The following is a 20,836-nucleotide window of genomic DNA, read 5'->3' on the forward strand; positions in this document are numbered from 1 at the left end:
GAATGAAAAGTCTGAAATGTATGTTTCACACCTGCAGAATGTAAGTTACACCTGAAAAAAAACCTTTTCCTCTACATTCTATGAAAATCTTAAGAACCCAAATAAGATTGTGAAAGTTAGTCTGGAAAAAGAGAATGAAGCCCTGTTGTTCATTTTTCTGACAATTTGTTGCTTATTATTCGTCACTAAAAACATACAGGTTGTGAATGACATACACAGTTCTATTTATTGTGACACACAAGTGACAATATTGTCGTTTCTTCTGCTGTCATTACTGAAAATCTGCTGCAAGATGACTAAACGCAGTATTCCTGCCATCCTTTACGGTGTTTTTTATGTAGTTATTGGCAGAAAGCAAATGTTTTTTATCAACTTCTCAATATTGGCCATGAACTACAATAAAAAAAAAGAAGAGTTTTTCAAAAGTGTGATACATGCAAGATGTGGAATAGATCTGAATCTAGCTGTGAACTCCTTTGTTGTCAGAATAGCATTCCATCTAATGATAATTTCAGAGTCTGCATTGAAAAGCCACTCTGATCTTGATGAGGCCAGTCCATTCTGCAGCCTGCCTAGTTCTAGGGAGGCTCCTCAGACCTGTTGGAAGGAACAACCTAAAAATTTTCAGTGCTGAATTATTCTACTTGATTGATCAGTAAAGCATTTGACACAGTTTCTCACAACATTCTGCTTGAGAAACTGTCAGCCTCTGGCCTGGACAGGCGCACACTCTCCTGGGTTGAAAACTGGTTGGCTGGCCGGGCCCAGAGTGTGGTGGGAAATGGTGTGAAATCCAGCTGGAGGCCAGTGACAAGTGGGGTTCCCCAGGGCTCAGTGCTGGGTCCAGCCCTGTTCAATGTCTTCATCAATGACCTGGATGAAGGCATCGAGTGCACCCTTAGCAAGTTTGCGGACGACACTAAGCTGGGTGGAAGTGTCGATCTGCTGGAGGATAGAGAAGCTCTACAAAGGGATCTGAACAGGCTGGACCGCTGGGCTGAGTACAACGGCATGAGGTTTAACAAGGCCAAATGCCGGGTCCTGCACTTGGGGCACAACAACCCTGTGCAGTGCTACAGACTAGGAGAAGTCTGTCTGGAAAGCTGCCTGGAGGAGAGGGACCTGGGGGTGTTGGTTGACAACTGACTGAATATGAGCCAGCAGTGTGCCCAGGTGGCCAAGAAGGCCAATGGCATCTTGGCTTGCATCAGAAACGGCATGACCAGCAGGTCCAGGGAGGTTATTCTCCCTCTGTACTGTTGTAGAGAGGAGGGAGTTGGCCTCTTCTCCCAAGTGACAGGGGACAGGACAAGAGGGAATGGCCTCAAGCTCCACCAGGGGAGGTTCAGGATTGACATCAGGAAAAGATTTTTCACGGAAGGGGTCATTGGGCACTGAAACAGGCTGCCCAGGGAGGTGGTTGATTCACCTTCCCTGGAGGTGTTTAAGGCACAGGTGGATGAGGTGCTGAGGGATATGGTTTAGTGTTTGATAGGAATGGTTGGACTCGATGATCCGGTGGGTCTCTTCCAACCTGGTTATTCTATGATTCTATGATCTATCCCGTAGTTATTGTCCCAGATTCAAATGGAGAGTAGGAGTTTACTATCCTTAAACATATGGTGCAAAAGGTTAGAGACTGAGGCTGGCAAAGAAAAGAGCCATCCACCATCATATAGGAGAAAATCGGGCTCAAGAAAGTAAAATTGGCAAAGTTTGTCAAGTTCTGAAAATCAAGAAAAAGACAGAGATAACACTGGGTGGAGATGTGTGTCTTGTGATTGCTTTTTGTTTCATAAAAATACATAACTCTCCAGGGCTTTCTTTACAGTAAAAATAACTGGCTAGGAAATTCCTTGGCTGAGTCATAAGGGTTTAATGAAGACGTTTGGAGAACCCACAGCATATGAGATTCTGAGGAAGAGGTACGATCCTGGGTCATCCTGCAAAGACTGCAGTAATGCAAAAGTTTTTCTGAGAAGTCATGTCATCTCTTTGATTGCAGCTCACCCAACACAAATTGGAACTTACCCATATTTCTGCTCCAACTACATCTCACTTCTGTGGGAAGATGTATAAGCAACCAGAGCCCGAAAGAGGTGACACACTGGTTAGTGCTCTAAAGAGAGATATGAAGTCACAGAAAAAGCAAGTCAACAACAGTAATCTGTGGGTAAAAGAAAATCCCTTGAGCCTTAATATGAGGAAAACTGTAAGTCAGGAATTTATGAGGAATTAATTGTATTTGAAATACTGATTTTCAGAATTAACAGTATAATTAGAGTATTTTTTTAATTCATACTCTTGCACACTAAGCCTTCAAAACACTCTGTGTCTACCAGATACTTAATTAGAAGTAGAGGTCTTGAGATGGGAGTTCTGAGATGACATTAAGAAAACTAAGAGAAAAGTAAAGAAAAAAAAATAGTAATGTGGCAGAATTATTTGTGGCTGGGCAGAGGGAAATGAGGAGGGTTTGGAAATCATGAAGCATGCTAGAAATATCCTTTAAGTCATGAGGCATCTGCATTGGTCTTGTGGTGTCTAAAGTGACTATTAAGCCCTGGAATGATTTAGCACAGAGTGCGCTATCTGCAGTGGTCCTGTTAGAATGGGGTTAGAGAGAGCTCTGCTAGTATGAATATTCTCTGTATCATATAGTAGTACATCATTCTTAATCTTACTAGAGTCATAAGGTTTGATTAAGTCATGTACTCAGATATATCAACCAAGCTTAAACTGTAGTTCTTTTCCAATCAGTTCATTCCCTTTGTTGTTTCTGGCCACTGTGTGGTTCTCAGTGTTGTAAGCATCTGGTCTGTGATGCTCATAACACCCATGGAAGGGTGATGGATGTTAGAGCTGCATCTTGGAGACTCACAGCTGAAAAATCATGTCTAAAACTGACCAGAACTGACTGGCTTTTAATTGCCATGGGGAATCAAGAGGCTGGATCCACTTACACCAGTGAAGAAGTTGGATTCCATTGTGGTAGATGACCTGTTTTTTTCCAATTGGAGATACATAACAAGTATGTTATGATACTGTGCTTATGATACCTTGACTCATTCTCTGTAACCATGCTGCATTTTGAGCTCAGGGCCACATCCGTGCTGAGATCTGCTTCTGCCGAATACTGACATGCAGTCCTTGAGAAACAGGCTCCCACAAACCCCTGGCGTGAACTCAAGTACATAATGCAATGGCTGAGAACATCAGGTCCAGTCTGGTCTTGTTCCTCATGTTTCCATATGCCTTTAAGGCGATATCCCATGTCCACAGAAATTTCCCTAGCAGAGCATTTTCTACCATAAAGACAGATGCTGTCCCCATTTCCCTTCGCTTCTGGCTGACAGTAGAATAGGCTGAGACCCACATCAAGCCTCAGGAATCCTAAGGCAGCAGGTAAAGGAGCAAGATGGCTCAAGCGAGACACCTGGCATGGCAACATGATGGCAATGAAGAAAGATCCCTCATGTTTTGGGGTTCAGAACCGTCTCTGAATTAAGATTAGAAAATATCCTCTTACTTGGTAATATTTCTGCAATGCAGCATCTTGAGAATCTGGAGTCACTTACAGCCTTTCCAAAGATATTTTACTGCTTTGTCAGTAATGTCAGCGCAGCCCGAGACATCCAAGAAGGGGAGATAATGGCAGAATACAGCCAAGTATTGAATACTGTAAATGAAGCAATAAAACAGGCAGAAATTAGAGATCATTGAATAGTTGAAAGATAAAAAACACAGAGCACAATTTCAGCGTCTGATTTGTGGGAAAGCTGTGTTTTAAAATACTTCGTGAAAGTAAAGATCCTGGCTCAGCAGAATTCTGAGTCTCTGCAAAAGACTACATGAGAACTGTCCCTAAAATGTCAGGACCATGTGAGGTATTAGTTAAATGTGATTCAAGTACAGTCTAAAGTACTGTGGGATTTCTTTCACCTAATCAGAATTGTTTAACTTTCCCATCTTCATAATTTTGCCAGTATCACCGATAAGCCTTTAGCCTTACCTGCTGTCACATTGGTCTCTCTAAACAACTAAGCTGCACTCATAGTTCAGTTTAAATCAGTTTTGTATCTTCGTTCTGTATTACAAATGAGTGTCTCACACTAAGACCTTTTTAATACAGAGTTGTTTTTCTTTAGCTCTTAAGCAGAACTGCTTAGATCCACCTCACAATTCCATTTTTCTAGACTGGTGTTCATTGCCATTAATGCTGGAAGTCACATTTGAGAAAAACATAAGACAGAGTCCTCAAGGTATGTAAGCAGTCTGGCTAGCTTCTTAGTTGCTCCACTGACCTCAACAGGAACAGTCAAGAATCGACATGTTCCAATTACCTTGTTCAGTCAGGACCAGAAATCGATAGGGGACATACTGAAGAGCTTTTAAAGATACTCCATTACAATCAGCGGAGTGGAAAGGTGAAAGAGAGACAAGGGTTTCACTTGCATTAAACAGCCAATCTCATGAGAATCTGAAAGGGAAAAGGAGGCAAGGTGAAGCTCAAACCTTGGGTTGTGAAACAGAAAATGAACACATTATCTTCTGATACAGTCCTTCTGGAATATAGGAGTAATTCTGTGCTTTGCTTCTTCCAGATTTAGCTATGCGCTTAACATTAAGATATGAAATAGATCAATAAACAGGTTAAAAGTTTAATACATAGATTAATACTGCTGTTGAAGTTGCTGACTTTGAAGTCAGTGATTGGTATCAGATGCATTTAAGAGGCATCTCCATTCATCTTACACTCAATCCTATTGCCTTTAGAGGACTGAATTACAGAATTCATTGTCCATCAGTCTGTGTCTTCAGAACTTTGCTATTTAAATAGCTGATTCTTGTAACCAGAGATTTATTTTCAATTCTTGCTGTATTTTTTCAAGTGTTGTGTGTGTTTCCCACAGCAACTTCATTTTTTTCCTGTGAAATAAGAATTGTTCTTGAATCAGATTCACTCCTTGAATAAGATTCAAACTGCAGTGCAGAATATTCTACAGTATCAGCATTTGCAAAATTACCTGTACCTGTCCTACGTATAGAGAAATGTGACAAGGAGCTCACTGCACTTTCACTGAAGCCAGTGAGGTTTATTTAAAGACGATTCATTTGCCTCAGTGGATATGATTAAAGTGATAAGTTCTAATTTTAGAGTAACTTGAATAGCACATAACAAAACATTCTTAACAAACATGTATTTCTTTTTTTTTTTTTTACATATTATCATGCTATGACTTTTTAAATATTTTTTTTTAAATATACGTGATGTTGTAGGATATGACTGCCAGACATATTAACATCTATGCTTTGGAGATGGTTCATTCTCACTTTAATCTCCTGACCATTTTTAAACAGTCTCTGAGTGGAAAATATTTCCTTAATTAGCAGCTGGATCCTCTCGACTTACGCTAGAGATTGCCAAGGGCTCTGAAACACCCTTTAGTTTTAACATCCACAGGTGTACCCGTCTCACTTTATGAAATTGCAAGCTGGATTCAAGTCAGAAAACAACTTGTAAACTTAAGTGTAGGTTTATTTGAAAGAGTCTTGATGTTCTTTTCTGAAAGTGGTAGGTTATTAGCAGATAACAGATTGGCTTTATGACTGTTTAAAGAAAAGATACCATCTAGGAACAAATCATTGGAAGGGGATTATGAGATCACTTCATGTTCCCATTTAAAGGGACTACAAAATACGACACACAGTTCATTCCCTTATCAAGAGCTATCCTAACATTGCTTAATATTTAGCCCCCATCTCCCTTGCCAGGGTGCTGTTTTACAATTCATTGCTCTTATAATCAGCAACTCTCCCAAATTCCAGCCTAAATGTATCTACTGCCATTTTATAGGGGGTTTGGGTGGTGTTTCTTCTTTTCTGCGTTAGTCTGTAGGGTGTAGTGGAAAGCACAGCAGAGAGGACTGCTCACAAAACCACCTAACTTCCACTGCTTTAGAAAGATCTCCAAGCACAACCTTTATTGTTACTGTTATTATGGAAAAAGATAAATAATAAATAATTTTAATTATTTCAGCCCTTTATGGAGATACGTGTTGGAGAGGAGAAAACCAGAGGCAAGCAATGGCTGCAGGCTTATTGTGAAAGGAAACGGGACATGGGCGGCAGGAAAAAAGGGGGAAACTGAACCAGTGAGTACGATAATATATTAGAGGATAGTTGAAGATTAACTTTTCCAGTATACTTTTCCAAGTATACTCCCACTCGATAGTGATGGAAGCAACACTGCAGAAAATCCATAAAATTTAAAAAGCAAAAAATGAAATCAGCATGTTAGAAATTGCATTTCGATGTTTATTGCCAAAATGCAGCAAGGGTTTCTTTTTGCCATTAAAGAAGATAATTTAAATCACAGAAACGTTTAAGTGCACAAAAGCCAGAGGTATTAAATCAGAAAGCACAGAGAAGAAGAATTTGGCCTTCATAGCAGCAACCATTTCAAAAAGGAACACGCGTTCTGACACAGGAGAAAGATAATTGAGATGCAAGAATTTCATCAAAAAGAAATTATACAGAAAACATAAGAAATAAAAATGGTGCAGTATGATGACAATGTAAAAAGGCACTGAGTTTCACTATAGATGCAATTTAATCCAAATAGATTAATAGCTGGAAATAACTGGGTATTTTTTTCAGATATGTAGACATCCTGAATGAAAGTTAGTTGAGCAGCTTTCCTAGAAAGATGTTAGTTAATTGAATATGGCTGCAAGTACACATGGTTTTATTGGTAATAAATGCCTACTAAACACAATAGACTTGGATATTGAGGGAATATTCAAATAGCCATTGGGTGACTACTTTTCTGAGTCTTCTTCTAGGAGTCAGTAGAGAGATGGGGCTTCTTAATGAACTGAGGATAGGTTCCCTGGCTGAACACTTCTCTCCACTATCATAAATAACTTAAGGAAGACTCCGTTCCATAGGTATAAGTTATCTAAAAAACTCATAAAATTTATTTTCTAAAGGACTTTGTTTCTTTGGCTTAGAATTTTCAAAATAATTAAGCATGAATTTACATCTCTGGTGCATCAGCTTTTGGGCGCTACTGGTATTTTCAATGTAGCCACTGCCCTGCCATATAAAGCCACAGGATATGACTTCTCATGCCCCAGTTTATGCTTTACCTGGGTTCAGAAAGAGGACTGGAAAAAATAAGGCATGAAAATACCAAGTGTTATTAAAACAAAGACAACACCCTTTGGAAGCACCCAAACCACTAGAAGCTGAGAAAGTATTCACGGGAAGTATAACTAAAAGCCTTCCTCCCTTCACCCTTCCCTAGACATCAAACTCTGGAGGGAGAAATTTATACCTGATCCAGTATGGACACGTTTAGGTTGTAACTGCAACCATTAGAAGAATGCCAAACACTCTCAATAGCCAAGTCTCAGAACTTAAATCTCATGGCAAGTCAGCTGAACTTAAGCTCTGATTTCTAAATTGGTGAGTATGATGAAACAGATGGCAGCAGGTTAAATTTCTGAATGAAATACTAAGTACTTCTTTGCAATAGCTCTCCCAGAACTACTGCCCCATTTTTAATACATACCTTTGGGCAACCTGCTCTGCTGACAGATGTTAGTGTGTGGCAGTGAAATGCCTTTGCTTTCAGTTTCATTTGTCATCTATGGGCACTAAGAGACACGGCAGTAATCCAGGTATTTTGTGACCTTGCAGAACTCCTGAAAGAGCGACAAACAAACCAATCACCCTTCGGTGGCACGCCTACTCTATTCTTCTCAATTTACCATATTTTTACATCAATCCTTTGATTGACCTCAGGCACTTCAGTCTTCTAGCTACTCTTTATTAGTAGTCAAGTCATTCAGCTGTTGGCTGTGAATGACACTAGAAAAAGCAGAGAGGCATTAAGAAGCTATTTTCCATTGCAGACATATTATACTATGTCTTCATCAGGTTAACATTCATCTAAGATTCATTGTATATATTAAAATATGCTGAATTTGGGTTCTTTAAATTGAGCACAAACTAGAACCTAAAGGTTTGTGCTTAAAGGACCAGCCCCAAATACTTTCTTATTCTACTCCCTGCAAATCCCCGTTTTTCTGTATATTAACTTTTCTCTTTTAAAAAAAAAATAAAAATGAACAAACACTTGTATCATTATAAATTACATTATTTTCTTGGAGTAAGAATCTCAGAACCATCACTGAGGAGTTCAAGTTCTGATTTGCCCTGTCGAGCTCAGGCCAATTACGTGGCTCAAGTGCCACGTAATTCCTGCAGTAGTACTTATTGACTACAATTTCTGTCATCATTTTTAGAGTGAATAAGCACCTGCAGATACTACTGACTTCAATTCCAGCACCTTTGTAACTAAGGTAATATCTTTTTCCTATGTCCTGTAAAACAGATGATTTTGGAAAATAACAGGCCAAACCATTCAGAGACCTTTCCCAGCTGTTGAGATAGAGTGAGGATAACTTCACACATGAAATTGCAAAAGCTGCTTACAAAACATTTTGGAGACCTGCAGATGGCAAGCGATAAATAAGTATAAAGTATTGTTACTATGTACTATATTGTTACTATTATTAATATACTACTACTGCTATTATTAAGACATTCCACCTTCTACGTGGTTTTTTTTTTTAATTTTTACATTAATACCTTTTCCATGTTCTCTTTTACCAGGACAACTGAAAAGACAAAAGGGGCTGTTTGACCTACTCAACATGTTCATACATTTTTCAACTTACATTTGATAGCTGCACCTCTGATGCCTGATCATATGAACAAAAATTTTGGCAAAATGCATGTTAAATCTCTATTTTAAATAGCATCAGGGAATCCCAAAGAAAACTTTGCTTCTCATGGGCATGGGTAGTTATAACTTGGGCACACTATGCACATTTATTGTTTGCAATGAAACCCCTGCGAAAGGCCACGTAGATTCAGGAAATTCTTATGTAGCAAATTGAATAAAAGCTGATTACACAAAGCTTTTGAAACCTTTCAGTAATTAGTCCTGAGGTAAACAGACTAAGGGCTACATGGACAAATAACACATGTACACAAAGACACACAAATGCACATATCTATCATGCACAAATGTTACATATTTATCATTCGGAAAAAAAATCCCATAGTAATTAGACTATTGCCTTAGACACATTGCTATATTTTTCCTTACATAAAACAGGAACCAAGGCAGTAACATATGGTTGATCACTGGTAAATGTTAGCTCTTTGATGACCAAGAAATATGTGATTGTGTGTGATTTTCATATGTCTTGGCTAAGCAGATGCAAAGAAACTTATTAAGTCTGGCACTTGCTTCATAGATTGGAATTTTAGAGCTTTTTGTCTGTATCCTCACTCTATCTTCTTTTTTTTCTGTCAGCACAGCAAGGCAGTGCTGCTTGGGCTTGTTTTGTTTTATGAAGAGCAGGCTGTGAATGCTTTAATTCAGGATTGGTTAGAGTGGACAATTCAGAATTTATAAAAATTTACTTCTGTACCTTTCTTATTTCAGTCCTAGCTTTACTGGCTGGTACCTGCAGTGTAGAAATATTCTAAACCCAGTAACTGAATGTTTTTTTTCCATGTGTAGGAGAAACTGCGGTCCTTTCAGAATTAGGGCTCAGATTGGACGACTTAATCACTACATTCTTAGCTAGGGTATGTAGCACAAGCTGAAGCCAAGATTTCAGTGCCTGTGAGATACAATTATCTTGTTTTCACTGGCATAGTTTGTCTACGTACATATTTAAAATATCCTTCAAAGCTAGCCTCTGAATTTGCTCATAACTCTGAGTCTACCTCAATATTATTTTCCAAATAGCATTAAAATTATATTTGCAATCCAAGCAAATGGAGCTTTGTTTGCTCTCTTTACTTCTATATCCCTGGTCCTACACCTATAAAGAAAATAACAGAAGAGGTTGTCAAGATAAATAATGTTTGCAAAGCACTACAAAGAATGGAATGCATGTGAAGGAAATAACATCATTTTCTAACTTATTTGCACTAGTTTAATTCTGTGTATACAAGACTTGAGAACATATGCAAGTGCCAATGAAAATATAAAATACTAATGCTGCTCATTAATTGAGCATCATCTGAGTTATGGAAGAGCAAAGATCCTATGTTTAAAACATAAGCTCACCCAAGCATTTACATACTGTTATAATGCTTGGGAACAAGTAAATGAGTTAACACTGGACAGTCAACTTTATTTTTGTCATTTTATAACTTTCAGTAATTCATATTAACAGAGCTCTTAATACGCATTTTCTTTTCACGTTATTTAAATATTCTTTATATAATCAAAGGATAACAAAGATATGCAGTATACAATGGGGTTACTCTCTACAAATTTTCCATAATATTCCTAGATTCAGCTTACAAAAAAGGCCCTGCCATTTCATTTCGTGTTACTTCCTTACCTCTTTGTATTTCTCCTGCCCGCCTTAGATCCATGAGAACATCGTTTCTGTAACACCTGTGTGTACTCCCTGCTGATGCTTTTTTTCCTGAAAAAGTTCAAATACATATGGCAGACAAGGAAAGTGTAAACACTTCTTTTTTCCCATTCTTTTTTTGAATTTATTTTATGTAGTGAGGCACTGAAATAGCTTCTTAGGCATAAGCACAGAAGAATGTATAAGTGAATATTCTCGTCTGAATGCAGCAGCAGTGTAGCATCAGTGTTACACTGACTTTCCACGAAACACACAAGATGTACATACTTGGTCGTTGTTTTCGTTAAAACATGGAACTTTACACAGAACACACATGAAAGTCAACTCAGAATTATTCCCAAAGAAGTAAAATACTAATGGCCTGATGTGTATGTTGGGTAACAAGATTCAAACCAGATGCATCCTTTGTGGTACAGCAACAACTGACTCATTTTTACAATATATGGCTATAAAATGATGGATGTTGGCACTTTATAATGGAAAAAATGTAGAAGCTGAAGACTGGGATTATGTGATGGCATTGTACCTGCAGTCTTACAATCTGGAACTGTTTATGGGCATGAAATGCGTATTATTAAAAAACGCGGTTTAAGTATTTCTGTTATATATGGTTAGGAACAATTCTTAGTTACAGAAAAAAGTGCTGTTATTGGGATGTAAATCCTTTCTCCCTCCTAACAAGATGGGTGGTTCTTCTTTTCAACTGTACAATTATCATCTAGTGTTTACTTCAAGGCATGTAGCGATAAAGTGAGGGGGAATGGATATAAACTAGAGGGGGGAAGATTTAGACTAGACATTAGGAAGAAATTCTTCACCATGAGGGTGGTGAGGCACTGGCCTAGGTTGCCCAGGGAAGTTGTGGCTGCCCCATCCCCAGAGGTGTTCAAGGCCAGGCTGGATGCAGCCTTTGGCAGCTTGGTCTAGTGGGAGGTATCCCTGCCCATGGCAGGGGGGTTGGAACTGGATGATCATTGTAGCCCCTTCCAACTCAAACCATTCTTTGATCTATGATTTTATGATTTCTTACACTGTTCTGAAACACAGAATCACAGAATCACTAGGTTGGAAAAGACCCACAGGATCATCGAGTCCAACCAAAAAGCAGTAAATCTATGCAATCACATTGTAATTGTCTAATCTCCATAAGGATTTACGTAAACTTCAGGCACTTTGTGATAAGGAATTTCATAGTTTAACTATACGTTTTAGAAAACCTCCTTTTCTTCATCCTGAATTTTTGAACTGAATTAATTTCATGCCCACTAGATTATTTATAGAAGCAACAGCAAGAAGCAGACCCCTATCCACCCTTTTCATGCCACTCGCAATAGAGCAGAGCTCAGCTGTATTGCCCCAGCCATCTTCTTTGGTAAATTGGTAAATTCCTATTTTAGGAGTGCCGATGGATCCGAAGATGCTTTGTGAGTTTTACTACTTCTACACCCGGAAACAGGACTATGTTCCGATCCTAAACTCTCGAATCTGAAGGAAAATTAAATGTTGATTATGTAAACTGTCCTTTGATAGCCAGGGCAGAATATCTCTGAGCTTCATATCAATAAACTTTACTGAAAAGCAAAGTTACCATTTTACCCCATATGGTTAATAAATTATCTACAATTAGGCAGTGAACAGCACTGCATGGAGAGGAAATATCATCTTGAAAAAATAAGCATATGTAAAGAGTGTCTGGAATCCAGATGTGGACACTGTAATGATAATGCTGGGAGAGTCCTGTTGGAGTTCAAATTTTGCAAATTCCTGAAATCTCATAGGCTAAATAAAAACCAAAAAGTGGAGCAATGAAAGAGATTTCTAGTCTTGGCTACTTCTGCAAACAAAGAAATTTGCATTTCTCCCAGCAGATGCAGTTATGTGGTCACCATTACTTTCAACAACTTCATGAAAATGTACAGATTTCAGATTTTTGTTGACCAGAGCACTCCTCTTCAACACAAAAAACCACTTATGTTCTCAAGCCCCAGATGGGTTTATGTCAGAACTAGAATTCCTTACAGCAGAGACTGATAGCCGTAGGTGTGACTTTATGGATATCATTTCTTCTTGCATTTTTCTTTATTTAAAATTGTCACCACTTTAATGTACTTGATAGTGCAATACTAAAGAATATTAGAAAGATTTTTTTGCTACGTGGCAACTAATGCTGCTATGACTTCAAAGATAATTCATAATATTTTTACATGACTAGAGTTACATTAATCACAGAACAACTAATTTTTTTCCAGTGAAAATCAAAGTCTTCTTTGAGGTGTTTCATTAATAATTCCAGATTTGAGAAGGAGAAGAGTGAAGACATGGAAGACAAGGAATGTCATTATGAACTGTCTATTACTTAGAAAAGCAATGAAACTTTTACATTTCCAAAAATAAACCTTTTCAAATAAGCTGTTCAGAGGAAGTCTAGTACACATGAAATTTTTAACTATTATTTTTTTATCTAATGTGTATAAAAAGGAGACAATTATCACTAGTTTTATTAGACTTCCTGATTTACTCAGTAGTATTCCCCGATAAATAACATCAGGGATCCCCATCCAGGATATTGACCTATTTCTAGAGACTTTTATCTTCTATCCTAAGCCTCCAGACATTATTTAAAGATATAGTCAGAGCTATCTATCATTGGAAGTCCTGGAAATAGATGCTAGCAAAACAGATACTGTGTAGCATACAGATTAGCATCACCCACTCTACGTGTTTCCAAAAGCATGTTTCTCCATTAACATAATCAACCTATGTATCTTGGATCAATCTTCTCTTGCCATGGAAAAAGGGAAGGCTGCCCTGCATCTCTTGTGCAGCATGTATATTATAATTTCCAGTTAGAAAACAACTTTAAAAGAAACTTATTATTCTTCTCCAATGGCTGTTTTTTTCCAAGCAATTTTTGTTTGTTCTGCTCCATTTACTTTATTACGTGAGGCCTACAAACATTTGCAGAACATCATTTATTACTATTTCACCAAGGTTTTTGTGGATAAGACGTTGATTATCTACTGTACCAGCTGCTGATGGTCCCTTGGTAGAGAGGAAATTCATCTGAGGCTATGAAAGAACAACTCTTTATTGTTTACATTCACAGGCTGCAAGTCTCTGCCTTTCAACTGCAGGCTGCAATGAATGTACCATCTCTCACTAACAATAAACATGTGCTACACTGTTTTCAACTTCTGAGATTTCGGTTCACATATCTCTTTGTAACCCTAAACATCTGCAACATATCTTTATGTTCCACAAATCTACAGATGTTACTTCCTGTCCATACCCTAAACCAAAGGGATTGACCTCAAAGTGACGCCAATCTTGGAAGACAGCTCTTAAGAGGAATTTCCCACTTTCCATTTGCAAGACATTTAATAAGAAATTACTCAGGTTATCCTCTAAAATTATCAGATCTCTGCAGATTAGCCACAGTCAGGCACCAGTTTCATGGATCACTTGCTAGAGGAGAAGAATTAACTCCTATCATGCAGTAACATTTTGCTAATAACAACACATGTGGCAGAACAAATTTTGGTTTCAGACAGCGAAAACCTTCTAGAAAACAGCAAGTTCCTAAGCAAATGTAGCTACCCTGTTTCCCATACCTGAGCTGACATAAAGGTGGGTCACACCAGTTTACAGGAACTGTAGAGGCATTTTTCTGTCTCAGTGCAGAAATCCCCCTGCATGACTGTGAATAGTGTATGTCATAAAACTTAATTTCTCTACCTAACACCGTTGGCGGTTAGACCAGATCATAATTTACAAAATATGATTGCTAGCATTTCTTAACACTAAGTTCACACAACAGCTCTTCCATTGTAACAAAATGTCCTGTAAAAATACCAAGTCCCATTTTCGACACTGCAAAGTATCTTTAATTCTTACTGACTTGCTTTGGGACTGAAGGTGTTTGCACATCTGGCATCGATTGTAATGACTCTCTCTGTTAATATTTGCTATTTCTAGGCAGAATTAAGTTGCTAAGTCTCCAGGTCAGATTATTTTTCTCTATTCTCCCAAGCAAACCGGATTGCTAATATCTGAATTAGGAGCCCATAGTAATGTATTTTAATATTTAGTTTTCCCTGCTTTGGGAATGCATGTGACTTGTTTCATCCTTTGCTTTGGAAATCAAATGCAACTAATTAATTTGCAGTCTGTTGCCTGTTATATCTATTAGGCCTGATAATATTTTTTTCTTAACCTTGACAAATCTCTTCCTCAGTCCCACTGGCCCAATATTCTAACAGACCAAAATGTGGAGCCAGGCTATACATTCAAATCATCGTATATTCAGAATCTCACCAAGAATGCAAAGAAATTACCCTAGATACCTGTGGAAAGACAAAAAGCCACTTTTGGGTTGGTTTATTTAGAAACTTATTATTAAAATATTAGTAAATATTTATGTTGCAGCCTAGCTTTGAGGACCAGCCAGCTTCTGAAGATCATCAAGTACAAACACATAAGAAAAGAAAGTTGAGCTAACTGTTTATACATCCATATAACCACTACTTCAGAGTTCCCAATGATTACACATTATCCTCAACTTTAAAGAGTAATTGCACACAGCACACAAAAAATCTGTGACTGATTAGCTGATTGCATACCACAGATTATTCCTGAGGAGGCATCTCAGCCAGAAGAGAGAATAGGGTCTTAGATACTGTAATGGAGAATTTCATGCATGACAGTCATTGTGGAAGAAAATGCTGAAGAAAAGCGTATTTCTTCGCATGCTTCATATTCCTTTTTTATCTTTGATTTTGGAAGTGTATTAGGGTTATTCCTATTTTTAAAGTATTTTACCTATTTTTTTTTTAAGTTTTAGGATATTTTTCTCTCTCTAATTATTACTCTGCATATAATTCACACTGACTGTCTAAATCCTGCTTGATTTAAGACACTTATTTCTATATTTCAATGTTGCCTTTCATGTCCCAAGAAGACGAGTGTTCCAAGCCAGGTGTATCAGCAGTTTGTTGGAACAAGTCAAGTTAGGCACTGTGTGCTTTCAGATTCTCAGACTGGGAGCAAAGCTGCCAGAGCTGTATCAGAAAAGGTTTTCTGACATCAGAAAAGGTTCAACACATTTTAACAAAAGTATGGAGAGCATGAGAAAAAAAGCTTATAACTAAAACTGCTTCCCTAATTCATGGAAACATTTCCATTGGGTCATAGGGACTGCTTTTATAAGAAAGACAAATAGGTTTTAGCTGTAAATGCTAGCATTTCCAGCTCCATAAAAGTTTAAACAGCTTGCATATATTGTAAATGCCTTTACAATGATGTCTAAAATGAGTTGTAATTACAGAATTACCTATGCATTCATGAAAATGTTTACAATACTCACAACTCAAACCTCAGAAACCCTCGGTCCATATTCCAGGGAGTTTAGGAAAGCAAAAGGTGAGGGGAAACAATGAGGGATGGGGGGCCAGCAAGAAAAAAGGGAATTTTCTCAAAGAATTTAAAGATTTTTCTTCAAAGACTTCAACATTTTTACACTGTCATTGCATTTAAAAAAAAAAAAAGCAACACCGTTGCAAGTCTTTTAATTTCTATGTCTCTCTTATGTTGTTTATAATCCTAAGAAACCAATTTCTAGTACTTCAGGAGTGACAAAACCAGAGCAAATATCCTTTCCACTGTTAGAAAAGTGACTTAAAAATGTGTGTTAATTTATTTTTTTAAAATAAGTTTTGAACACAGGTAGCAATATTTTCTAAAACGTAGAATGATGAATGCTAAAATAAGTGAATAAATTAATGTTTTAAATGTAATTGTGTTTTGGTTTATTTTATTTTATGTTATGTTATGTATATCTTATGTATTTTATGTGAGTAAGAGCAATACAGTCAAAGCCCTAGCGAGAGAAGTACAGTAACATTTTTGATATGCCACAAGTTTCTCATGTCCATAAAGCTGATACCCTCTTCATTGGATGGTACTTGGTTTTGTTAATGAATGTTCTTTGACTTTTATTTGGCAAGACAAATAAGGATCCATACAGCCTAAAAGATGTGATGAATTACTTGCCTTATTCCAGGTTTAGAGGTTTGCTCAAGCATTTTCTTTCTATATAAAATAAGTCACTTTCTATACAACAAATTTGAACACATGCAAATGATTCTTTTTATTCAATTCCCAGTCTTTCTGTGGACAAGTAGACTCAGGACAAGGAGAATAAACCTCTCCAAACATGAAAGAGAGATGAGTGCCATATTTCTCATTAGTACTGTGTATTTCAATTACTGTGAGTCTACAGGGTATTGTAAATATTTTTAGTTTATTAACAAGATCTCATCAAGAAAATTCTAAGTCTATTTCTTCCAAATGCAACACATTCCCTGAATGAAAGACAGATTGCAACAGGAACCTTTAACTTATTCGGCACTAGAGAAACTACAGAGAAAGGCACTAACAGTGAAAAAACTTCTGTTTTGAGTAACATTTAAATCACTCATATGAGGCACAATCTGCAAGAAAATCTGAATTTACTAAATTTTCTTCTGTATCGTTTCCTTAAGTTTATGCCATCCTCATTGCAGTAAATTTGGCTGCACTTTGACGGGCAGAAGGATTCTGCCATCACTTGAAAAACTAGAAAGGAAAATTCTCTTGTGTAGTATAAATCTATGTTGCACAATCTGTGTGTTTCACACCAAATAGCGAGACAGCAAAAGCAACAGAGATCGGCTGCACAGACTACAGGAAAGCACATGAGCCTTAGAATTTCTTTTTATCAGCCTTGCATAATGCTGTTGATTACTACACATAAAGCATTCTGTTCTCTGCTACATTTTCAAAGCAATTTGACCACAGATCTTACAAAGTCTAAATTGAATGATATCTTACTCCAACTTGAACTATATGCTAATAAAATGCATAATATAAAATCAGTACATACAAATAGTAGCTTGTTGCATGGCAGACCACCAGATTTCCTTTTATCAGATTATTTTTTAAGATTAGAAAATGTGTTTGTTATACATTTATGCATGCATGAATGTTATACATTTAAACCACAGTGAACAGTAAAATCTGTAACAGTTTTGTAGCTAGTACTATCAGATCAGAAATTACACAAACAATAAATGGTCAATTTCTGGGTTAATTTATCTCTCTTGTGGGAGGGAGGCAACTGAAAGCCTTAGAAATAGAGTGTAAGCAAAAGAACTTGGCTTATTGCCAAGGTTATGGGTTGTGCTATGAGAAAACTAGAATGCTGCAACACAGCATTTCAAAAGATGAGCAGCAGTAAGCAAGGAGAAGGAACAAATTTGCATTGAAATTTTGTAGGACTCGAATTCAAGGCATAATTTTCATTTAGATATAATTTTATGATATTTAAAATTATCTTATTAAATGAAGTCTTGGATTTCACAGCCCTCTTTCTTTAGCTTAACCTTGCTTTTTATTTTCAGGCCTCCATAAAAGATACAGGCATTTTACTTACATTTGCATATTTTAATTACTTTTGCACAAACTCTGTGTTAAAGCCAAATGAAGTTCTTGGTCAGAATTCTGTTTGAGTGGTGACTGAGTGAATAGTCTCTATGGCACATTTTCTTCACAGGGTTTCTCCTAGATTTCTGTGTTCAGTGAAAAGACTTTGCCCTAGAAGTAAAAGAAACAGCAGAACTGGCTCTGAACCCTGCACGCGAGGCTGGGCTTGCCAAGAACATTGACTGTGGGGGCCTGCGATGTTTAACCTGGCTCCCACATGCGCTATTTTGCCTCTCAGAGTCTTACCAACTTGACACATTGAACATACCTTGCTAGTAATCCTTTCACTAGCAATTATTTTCTAGACCACAGTGTAGAGCAGGGGCCCTGCTGGAGCTAACATTCAGGATTTTTCATCACGAAATCTAGTTAGCAGAAAACATAATTTTTACAAATTTAAAAGTTAAAAATACCAATCTTCAGTTTTCCTCAGGCCTAATCGCCCTGGAGCAAAATTTGTGCTTAAGAAACATTCTTCTCAGATCAGCTTCACAGCAGCCAAACCTCCTCTTCCTGATGCTTTCACAGAAGTAAAAGTCACAGGTAGTGCATATATATATATGTAGTAGCTGTTCTGTATACATGCATGAAGAGTGAACCTGACCTCTTCCTCAAACTGTTTCACTTATTCAGTTGTATGTCTCACATGAATTGGTAACTCGTAGTGCACACAAAGGTTATAAAAATTAAGTAGATAGATAGAAAATCTTTCAGCCAAGTTGAGAGGGTGAGAGACCTAACTACAGTTTGGGTGTTTCAGTACAGTTCATGTCTCTGGTAAGTTTAACATCACTTGTACATTTAGCCTTTCAATGCTTTCGCAGTATTTATTCCATGTTCCCTGATGAATAAATACTTAATCACAGAATTCTGCAGGTTAGAATCATATTTTGGCTTGTACAGTTTTTTGTAGCACAAAGAATCACTGCAAGTCCTAAATTGCAGATGCAGATGGGTAGGAATAGCACTATTAATAAAAATATAACCTCAGCAGTGCCTCATTGTGTGACCACGAACTACAATTCACAAAGTAATCACTCAGCAATAATTCAGCCACTGTGGTAGTTTTGGTGCTATTTCAATTATGCAGTTGTTTTTCATTTAAGATAGATAAATTTAAGACATATACTTTCAGAATAATTAACTCACATAAAATCTGTGGAGAACGCAGAGCCTAGCAATACAGTCACTGAACCTAAAAAGAATATATATGTATTCTGTAACCACAGTGAGTTTAAGGCTGAAAAGCAACATTATAACTGTTGAAACAGTTGTGCTGTGAACACTAAGTTTCTCCAGTAAGCTGATCATATGTGAAGTTAACATACTGGGAAAATGTGCCAATGGTATGAGCCACCACATTGTCTATGTCCATTTTTAGACACATTTTTACTCACATCTCTAATATTTCTTAATTGTAATAATCATGATCAGTTACTTTTCTTTCTTCATTTCTCACATGCAGTCAAATACTTCCCGTAATTTAAGAATTCTGAGTTGTTAGATGTGCTGTTTCTGCCTCTTTCCTTTCTCAAAAAAAATTCTACATGACTGTCAGAAGAACATAGACTCTTAGACTAAGATAAAACATCAATGAAAAAAAAGGAAACTGATTAAGAGCACCAAGACGGCCGGGCATTTCAACCTCTGTTCTCGAGATTCTACCACCAGTATCCATTGATTTCTATGAGGAATTCCTAAACGTTTCTAAACCACAGTATAATTACAACTTTTACAGCAACACACTGTCCAAATAAAAGAAACAAAAATACTAACAGTTCTCTTTTTGCATTTTCATCTCTCTTGAGAGAAACTCTTTACCAAGATTCAACGTGCTACGATCTATAACATTTTTAATGCAGAAACTTTTTTACAAGTGTCTGCAAAAGCAATGAGGTAAGCACAGAGCTTTACAATAGCTTTACAACTGCTTGAAAAGTTTTGTTATGGTATTTCAGTGATTCTTCAGCAGCAGAGAGAGTAGAGACGTGCAAACACGCTCAGCCCAAGATCTGGCTAACAGACTGGAAAATCCAGCCTTCTAAATGTTAAACCAGAAAATGCAGGCAGCTGTCCCATCTGCCCAGTTAAGCCATCAACATGATGTCATGGTATTACCCCAGCACTTCTCACCTCATCTACACACAATGTTATCAAATTTTTATACAGCTTTGGCAGGCGCAACAAAGTCCTTTAGTTACACATTACAGCAGAATTCCCTAAAACTTCACAGGACAGCAGAAATCTGAAGATAAGGAGCAATTCTAGTTTCTTTGTATTATTTTATAGGTCTGTTGATTTTGAACCATTCAGAGGTTTTGCCTTCCCTGTTCCCTCCCACCCTTGACGCCAATATCATGTCACAAAACAGGGAACAGGCATGCAGCTTTGGAAAGCCCTGTCATTTGTCTTTGTTTCTACTCATACATGTCACAGTTGAAGTGGAAAATAATCTTCATATAAAATATATCCTCTACAACATAAATTACAACCTTGCCTTGGTAATTGTAAAATATAGGCAGTTTTATTTCTATCTTATGGCAGATAGTTATAAAGTATTATATTAATATTAATATTTGCAAAATTAAACGGTATCCAAATTTTAATAGAGTTGTGGCACCGGAATTGTCTTTGGTTATCATTTTTATCTTCTTGATAGCCATAATCCAGCAATAAAATATGCCATGGCTAGCAAGATGATTTTTTGCTTGAACGATAGTAATAATTAATGGATTTCCAAAAAGATCATACAGGAACAAAAGACTACTTGTATAAAATATTTTTTAAAATATTGACACATGTATTTGTGTAGTCAGAATTTAACTTTAAAACTGAAAAATGTGCGA

The sequence above is a fragment of the Phaenicophaeus curvirostris genome, chromosome 1, assembly GCF_032191515.1.
Source record: "Phaenicophaeus curvirostris isolate KB17595 chromosome 1, BPBGC_Pcur_1.0, whole genome shotgun sequence".
NCBI lineage: Eukaryota > Metazoa > Chordata > Aves > Cuculiformes > Cuculidae > Phaenicophaeus > Phaenicophaeus curvirostris.